The 8579-nt window shown below is 40.8% G+C and overlaps 1 protein-coding gene across 1 annotated transcript in view; it reads right to left on the reverse strand.

The window, feature by feature from the left end:
- Positions 1–8579, reverse strand: part of LOC126960995 (UPF0488 protein C8orf33) — a 200659-nt gene that overhangs the window by 70472 nt on the left and 121608 nt on the right. The window lies entirely within an intron of this gene.

Here is an 8579-nt window from a genome sequence, read left to right on the forward strand (position 1 = left end):
GCCATTCTCCTTCCTCAGCCTCCAGAGTAGCTGGGACTACAGGCGCCTGCCACCACACCCAGCTACTTTTTTGTATTTTTAGTAGAGACGGGTTTTCACAATGTTGGCCAGGATGGTCTCAATCTCCTGACCTCGTGATCTGCCCGCCTCAGCCTCCCAAAATGCTGGGATTACAGGCATGAGCCACCATGCCCAGCCCAACCGGTTATATTCCTTTTTTTCTTTTTTTGAGACAGAGTCTCACTCTGTCATCCAGGCTGGAGTGCAGTGGTGCCATCTCGGCTCACTGTAAGCTCTGCCTCCCAGACTCATGCCATTCTCTCGCCTCAGCCTCCTGAGTAGCTGGGACTATTACTTTAAGACAAAATTCACCATACAGATTTTTTTCTCATACAAAAAGCAGAGGGAGTGGATTGCTCCTGCAGGGCCCAGGAGACACCTAAAATACTGTGAGTGCCCAAGCTGTGAACATGGGAAATAGGGATCATTCGCCCCCAAACACAGGAGGAATCTGTGTTTGGGGATTCCTCACTGAGGAATCTGAAGGTCTAGATCACAGGAGAAGGATCTGACCTTACCTGGAGCTGTGTCAAATTTGACTGCCAAGCAAAATACATGGTTAGAGGAAGCAGTGGGAAAAGCCCTGGGAAGCCATTTCTACCTTGTCTCACAGGGGTTCTTGGGGAGGGCTGCCAGAGGAACTGGGAAAAGACCAAAGGGAGAAGGAAACCTCCAGGTGAACTTTGTAACAATTCCAATCAAACATGAAGTCTCCTGGCCAGAACTCACAGGAGTGTGTGATTTAAGTGTGCAGACTTGGCAGGTGGGGAGGCACGAACACCCTCGTTGCTTGCTTAGCTGGAGGTTGGTAGCCTGTGGAAAGTTCCCAGCCCTGCTCACCCACTGCTTAGAAACAAACTCAGTGCGCTTGGGTGGGTGGGGTGCACAGTGAAAGTGAGACTGGCCTTTAGGGTTGCATGGGAGCTGGGTGAGGCCTGTAACTGCCAGCTTTCCCCCATTTCCCTGACAACCTGCATGAGGCAGCAGAAGCAGCCATAATCCTCCTGGGAACAACTCCATTGACCTGGGAACCATACTCCTAACCCCACAGCAGCAGCAGCAAGCCCTGCCCAAGGAGAGTCTGAGCTCAGACACACCTAACCCTCCCCCTACACGATAGTCCTTCCCTACCCACCCTGGCAGCCGAAGACAAAAGTCATATTCTCTTGGGAGCTCTAGGGCCCTGCCCACTGCCTGATCCTTCCTATACTACCAAAGCTGATGCTCTCTTAGAAGCACCACCTCATGGCAGGAGGCCAACCAGCACAAAAATAGTGCATTAAACAACCACAACTAAGGACCTTCACAGAGTCCATTTCACTCCCCTGCCACCTCCACTGGAGCTGGTGCTGGTTTCCATGGCTGTGAGACCTAAAGATGATCCACATCACATGAGTCTGTGCAGACAAACCCCAATACCAGCCCAGAGCCTGGTAGCCCTGCTGGGTGGTTAGATCCAGGAGAAAAATAACAATCACTACAGCTCGGATCCCAGGAAGCCACATCCCTAGGAAAGTGGGGAGAGTACTACATCAAAAGAATACGACATGGGACAAAAGAATCTGGACAGCAGCCTTGAGCAGCAGATCTTCCCCCTGATATAGCCTACCCAAATGAGAAGGAACCAGAAAAACAATTCCGGTAATATGACAAAATGAGGTTATTTAACACCCCCCAAAAATCACACTAGTGCACCAGCAATGGATCCAAACCAAGAAGAAATCCCTGACTTATCTGATAAAGAATTCAGAAGGTCAATTATTAAGCTAATTAAGGAGGCACCAAAAAAAAATGAAGTCGAATTTAAGGAAATTCAAAAAATGATACAAGAAATGAGGGGAATCTTCAGTAAAATAGAAAGCATAAATAAAAAACAATCACAACTTCAAGAAATAATGGACACACTTAGAGAAATGCAAAATTTCCTGGAAGGTCTCAGCAATAGAATCGAACAAACAGAAGAAAGAACTTCAGAGCTTGAAAACAAGGTTTTTGAATTAACCCAAACCAACAAAGATAAAAGAATTAACAAAATGAACATAGCCTCCAAGAAGTTTGGAATTATATTAAACAACCAAACCTAAGAATAATTGGCATTCCTGAGGAATAAGAGAAATCTAAAAGTTTGGGAAACATATCTGGGGGAATAATCAAGGAAAACTTGCCCAGCCTTGCTAGAGACCTAGACATCCAAACACAAGAAGCTAAAAAAACACCTGGAAAATTCATCACAAATAGATCATCACCTAGGCACATTGTCATCAGGTTATCTAAAGTCAAGATGAAGGAAAGAATCTTAAGAGCTGTGAGGCGAAAGCACCAGGTAATCTATAAAGATAAATCTATCAGATTAACAACAGATTTCTCACCAGAAACCCTACAAGCTAGAAGGGATTAGGGCCCTATTTTCAGCCTCCTTTAACAAAACAATTATCAGCCAAGAATTTTGTATCCAGTGAAACAAAGCTTCATAAATGAAGGAAAGACACAGTCTTTTTCAGACAAACAAATGCTGAAATAATTCACCACTACCAAGCCAGCACTACAAAACTGCTAAAAGAGCTCTAAATCTTGAAACAAATCCTGGAAACACATCAAACCAGAACCTCCTTAAAGCATAAATCTCACAGGACCTATAAAACAAAATTACAATTTAAAAAAACCAAGGTGGCCAGGTGTGGTCGCTCACACCTATAATCCCAGCACTTTGGGAGGCCAAGGTGGCCAGATCACGAGGTCAGGAGATTGAGACCATCCTGGCTAACACAGTGAAACCCCATCTCTACTAAAAACACAAAAAAAATTGGGCAGGGTGGTGGGTGCCTGTAGTCCCAGCTACTCAGGAGGCTGAGGCAGGAGAATGGTGTGAACCCGGGAGGCAGAGGTTGCAGTGAGCTGAGATCACACCACTGCACTCCAGCCGGGGCAACAAAGCAAGACTCTGTCTCAAGAAAAAAAAAAAAAAAAAAAGGTATACATGCAACAAATACCATGATGAATGGAATAGTACCTCACATCTCAATACTAATATTGGTTGTAAATGGCCTAAATGTTCCACTTAAAAGATACAGAATTGCAGAATGGGTAAGAATTCACCAACCAAGTATCTGCTGCCTTCAAGAGACTCACTTAACCCATAAGGACTCACGTAAACTTAACATCTTAAGGAAAAAGACATTCCATGCAAATGGACACCAAAAGCAAGCAGGAGTAGCTATTCGTATATCAGACAAAACAGACTTAAAGCAACAGCAGTTTAAAAAGACAAAGAGAAACATATAATGATAAAGGGCCTTGTCCAACAGGAAAATATCACAATCCTAAATATATATGCACCTAACACTGGAGCTCCCAAATTTATAAAACAATTACCACTAGACCTAAGTAGTGAGATAGACAGTAACACAACAACAGTGGGGGACTTCAGTACTCCACCAACAGCACTAGATAGGTCATCAAGACAGAAAGTTAATAAAGAAACAATGAATTTACACTATACTCTGGAACAAATAGACTTAATAGATATTTACAGAACCTTCTATGCAACAACTGCAGAATATACATTCTATTCATCAATGCATGGAACTTTCTCCAAGACAGAACATACAATATGTCACAAAACAAGTCTCAATAAATTTAAGAAAATTGAAATTATATCAAGTACTCTCTTAGACCACAGTGGAATAAACTGCAAATCAACTCCAAAAGAAACCTTCAAAACCATGCAAATATATGGAAATTAAATAACCTGCTCCTGAATTATCACTGGGTCAACAAATCAAGATGGAAATTGAAAAATTCTTTGAACTGAGTGACAATAGTGACACAACCTATCAAAACCTCTGGGACACAGCAAAGGTGGTTAAGAGGAAAGTTCATAGCCTTAAATATCTACATCAAAAAGTCTGAAAGAACACAAATAGATAATCTAAGGTCAAGGAACTAGAGAAACAAGAACAAACCAAACCCAAGTCCAGCAGAAGAAAGGAAATAACCAAGATCAGAGCAGAAATGAAACTGAAACAACAAAAAAATACAAAAGATAAATGAAACAAAAAACTGCCTCTTTGAAAAGATAAATAAAATTGATAGACCATTAGGAAGATTAACCAAGAAAACAAGAAAGAAGCTCCAGTAATCCCAGCACTTTGGGAGGCTGAAGAGGGCATATCACAAGGTCAAGAGATTGAGACCATCCTGGCCAACATGGTGAAACCCCATCTCTACTAAAAATACAAAACAATTAGCCAGGTTTGGTGGCAGGTGCCTGTAATCCCAGCTATTTGGGAGGCTGAGGCAGGAGAATCGCTTGAACCCAGGAGGCGGAGGTTGCAGTAAGCCGAGATCACACCATTGCACTCCAGCCTGAGCAAAAAGAGTGAAACTCCGTTTCAGAAAAGAAAAGAAAAAAAAGAAGCTCCAAATAAGCTGAATTAGAAAAGAAACAGGCGATATTACAACTAACACCACAGAAATACAAAAGATCATTCAAGGCTACTATGAATACCTTTATATGCATAAAGTAGAAAACCTAGAGGAGACGGATAAATTCCTGGAAAGATGCAACCCTCCTAGCTTAAATCAGGAAGAATTAGAAACCCTAAGCAGACCAATAATAAGCAGCAAGATTGAAATGGTAATTTAAAAAATTACTAACAAAAAAAAAGTCCAGGACCAGAGAGATTCACAGCTGAATTCTACCAAACATTCAGAGAAGAATTGGTACCAATCCTATTGACACTATTCCACAAGATAGAGAAAGAGGAAATCCTCCCTAAATCACTCTATGAAGCCAGTATCACCCTAATACCAAAACCAGTAAAGAACATAACAAAAAAACTACAGACCAATATCCCTGATGAACACAGATGCAAAAATCCTTAACAAAATGCTAGCTAACTGAATCCAACACATATCAAAAAGATAATCCACCATGATCAAGTGGGTTTCATACCAGGGATGCAGGGATGGTTTATCATATGCAAGTCAATAAATGTGACACACCACATAAACAGAATTAAAAACAAAAATCACATGATCATCTCAACAGACACAGAAAAAGCATTTGGCAAAATCCTGTGGGTGAAAGATTACCTCGGTGCTGAAGCAAGAGACTGAAGGCACAGACTGTTCCAGTATAATAAAGAAAATAGAATAAGAATAGTCATAATACAAACTAGATATAGAGATGATCATGGACAATTATCAATTATTATAAACATTATTTAATCATTAGCTTTTAATATTACTCTTTGTTGCATTACTAATATAATCTAGGAATAACTGGCAGGTATAGGGTCAGGTGCTGAAGGGACATTGTGAGAAGTGACCTAGAAGGCAAGAGGTGAATCTTCTGTCATGCCCACATAAGGGCCACTTGAGGGCTCCTTGGTCAAGCAGTATTGCCAGTGTCTGGGAAGACACCCAACACTTAGCAGACCGTGAAAGGGAGTCTCCTTTCCTTGGAGGAGTCAGGGAACACTCTGCTCCACCAGCTTCTTGTGGGAGGCTGGATATTATCCAGGCCTGCGTGCAGTCATCCGGAGGCATAAACCCCTCCCTGTGGTGCTGTGCTTCAATGGTCATGGTCCTTGTCCACTTTCATGTTCCTCCCGTACTCCTGGTTCCTCTTTGAAATTCATAGTAGAAAGCGGTAGAAGAAATAGTGAAAGTCTTAAAGTCTTTGATCTTTCTTATAAGTGCATAGAAGAAAATGCTGACGTATGCTGTGTTCTCTCTCTGCTTGGGCTACCTAAAAGGGAAGGGCCACCTGTCCTATGATCACGTGACTTGCTTCACCTTATCAATCACTTAGAAGATTCACCCTCGTTACCCTGCCCCCTTGTCTTGTATGCAATAAATATCAGCGCACCCAGCCATTTGGGGCGACTACCAGTCTCCACGTCTTGATGGTAGTAGTCCCCCAGGCCCAGTTGCTTTCTCTTTATCTCTCTGTCTTGTGTCTTTATTTATTACAATCTCTCATCTCTGCACACGGGGAGAACACCCACTAAGCACCGAAGGGCTGCACCCTACAAAATCCACTATCCCTTTATGATTAAAACCTTCAGCAAAATCGGCATACAGAGGACATACCTCAATGTAATAAAAGCCATCTATGATAAACGCACAGCCAACATAATACTGAATGAGTAAAAGTTGAAAGCATTCCCTCTGAGAACTGGAACAAGACAAAGATGCCCATTCTCACCACTTCTATTCAACGTAGTACTGGAAGTCCTAGCCAGAACAATTAGAAAAGAGAAAAAAATAAACGGCATCCAAACTGGTAAAGAGGAAGTCAAACTGTTGCTGTTTGCTGATGATAGGATCATATACCTAGAAAACCCCAAAGATGCCTCCAAAAAGCTCCTAGAAATGATAAATGAATTAGCAAAGTTTCAGGATACAAAATTAAAGTACACAAATCAGTAGCTCTGCTATACACTAATAGCAACCAAGCTGAGAATCAAATCAAGAACCCAACCCCTTTTAAAATAGTTGCAAAAAATGAAATACTTTAGAATATTCCTAACCAAGGAGGTGAAAGACCTCTACAAGGAAAACTACAAAACACTGCTAAAAGAAATCATAGACAACACAAACAAATTGAAACACATCCCATGCTCATGGATGGGTAGAATTAATATTGAGAAAATACCATACTGCCAAAAGCAATCTACAAATTCAGTACAATTCCCATAAAAATGCCACCATCATTCTTCACAGAACTAGAAAAAACAATCCTAAAATTCATATGGAACCAAAAATGAGCATGCATAGCCAAAACAAGACTAAGCAAAAAGAACAAACCTGGAGGCATCACAGAAGCTGATTTCAAACTATACTATAAGGCCATAGTCACCAGAACAGCATGGTACTGCTAAAAAAAAAAAAAAAAACAGGCATATAGACCAATGGAATAGACTAGAGAACCCAGAAATAAACTCAAATACTTACAGCCAACTGACCTTCAACAAAGCAGACAAAAACATAAAGTGGGGAAAAAACAACCTATTCACAAATAGTGCTGGGATAGTTGGCAAGCCACATGTAGGAGAATAAACCTAGATCCTCATCTTTCACCTTAAAAAAATAAACTCAAGATGGATCAAGGACTTAAATCTAAGACCTGAAAATATAAAAATTCTACAAGATAACATCAGAAAAAAACCCTTCTAGACATTGGCCTAGGCAAAGATTTCATGACCAAGAACCCAAAAGCAAATGCAACAAAAACAAAGATAAATAGGTGGGACTTAATTTAACTAAAGACCTTTTGCACGGCAAAAGGAACAGTCAGCAGAGTAAACAGACAACCCACAGAGTGGGAGAAAATCTTCACAATCTATACATCCAACAAAGGACTATTAGCAAGAAAAAAAAATCACATCAAAAAGAGGACTATGGACATGAACAGACAATTCTCAAAACAAGATATACAAATGGCCAACAAACATATGAAAAAATGCTCACTAATGATCAGGGAAATGCAAACCAAAACCACAAAATAATACCACCTTACTCCCACAAGAATGGCATAATCAAAAATCAAAAAATAATAGGTATTGGCATGGATGCGGTGAAAAGGGAACCCTTCCACACTGCTGGTGGGAATGTAAACTAGTACAACCACTACGGAAAACAGTATGGAGCATCCTTAAAGAACTAAAAGGAGAACTACCAAGAACTACCATTTCATCCAGCAATCCCACTACTGGGTATCTACCCAGAGGAAAAGAAGTCATTATAGGAAAAAGATACTTGTATATGCATGTTTATGGCAGCACAATTCACAATTGCAAAAATGTGGAAGCAGCCCAAATGCCCATCAATCAACGAGTGGATAAACAAATTGTGGCATATATATATATAGAGAGAGAGAGAGAGAAAGAGAGAGTAGTATTCCATCACATATATGATATATGGATGTTGGATGTATGATGGAATATATCATATATATGATAGAATACTACTCAGTCATAAAAAGGAGTGAATTAATGGCATTCACAGCAACCTGGATAGGATTGGAGACTACTATTCTAAGTGAAGTAACTCAAGAATGGAAAACCTAACATCGTATGTCCTCACTCATGAGAGGTAGCTAAGCTATGAGGATGCAAAGGCATAAGAAGGATACAGTGGACTTTGGGGACTCGCGGGGGAAAGGGTGGGAAGGGCGTGAGGGACAAAAGACTACAAATTGGGTTCAATGTATACTGCCCAGGTGATGGGTGCACCAAATCATCACTCACAAATCACCACTGAAGAACTTACTCATGTAACCAACCACCACCACCTATGGAAATAAAAAATGTAAAAACCTATGGAAATAAAAATAAACGTAAGTTCCCATTTCAGGCCATCTCTTTGTGAATGCATATGACTGTACACTTTCAGAAAAAGGTATGTCAAATCTTGAATGCTTTGCTGCTTAGAAATTTCTTCTGCCAGATGCCCTAAATCATCTCTCTCAAGCTCAAAGTTCCACAGATCTTTAGGGCAGGGCCAAAATGCCA

The sequence above is a fragment of the Macaca thibetana genome, chromosome 8 (assembly GCF_024542745.1).
Source record: "Macaca thibetana thibetana isolate TM-01 chromosome 8, ASM2454274v1, whole genome shotgun sequence".
Taxonomy (NCBI): Eukaryota; Metazoa; Chordata; class Mammalia; order Primates; family Cercopithecidae; genus Macaca; species Macaca thibetana.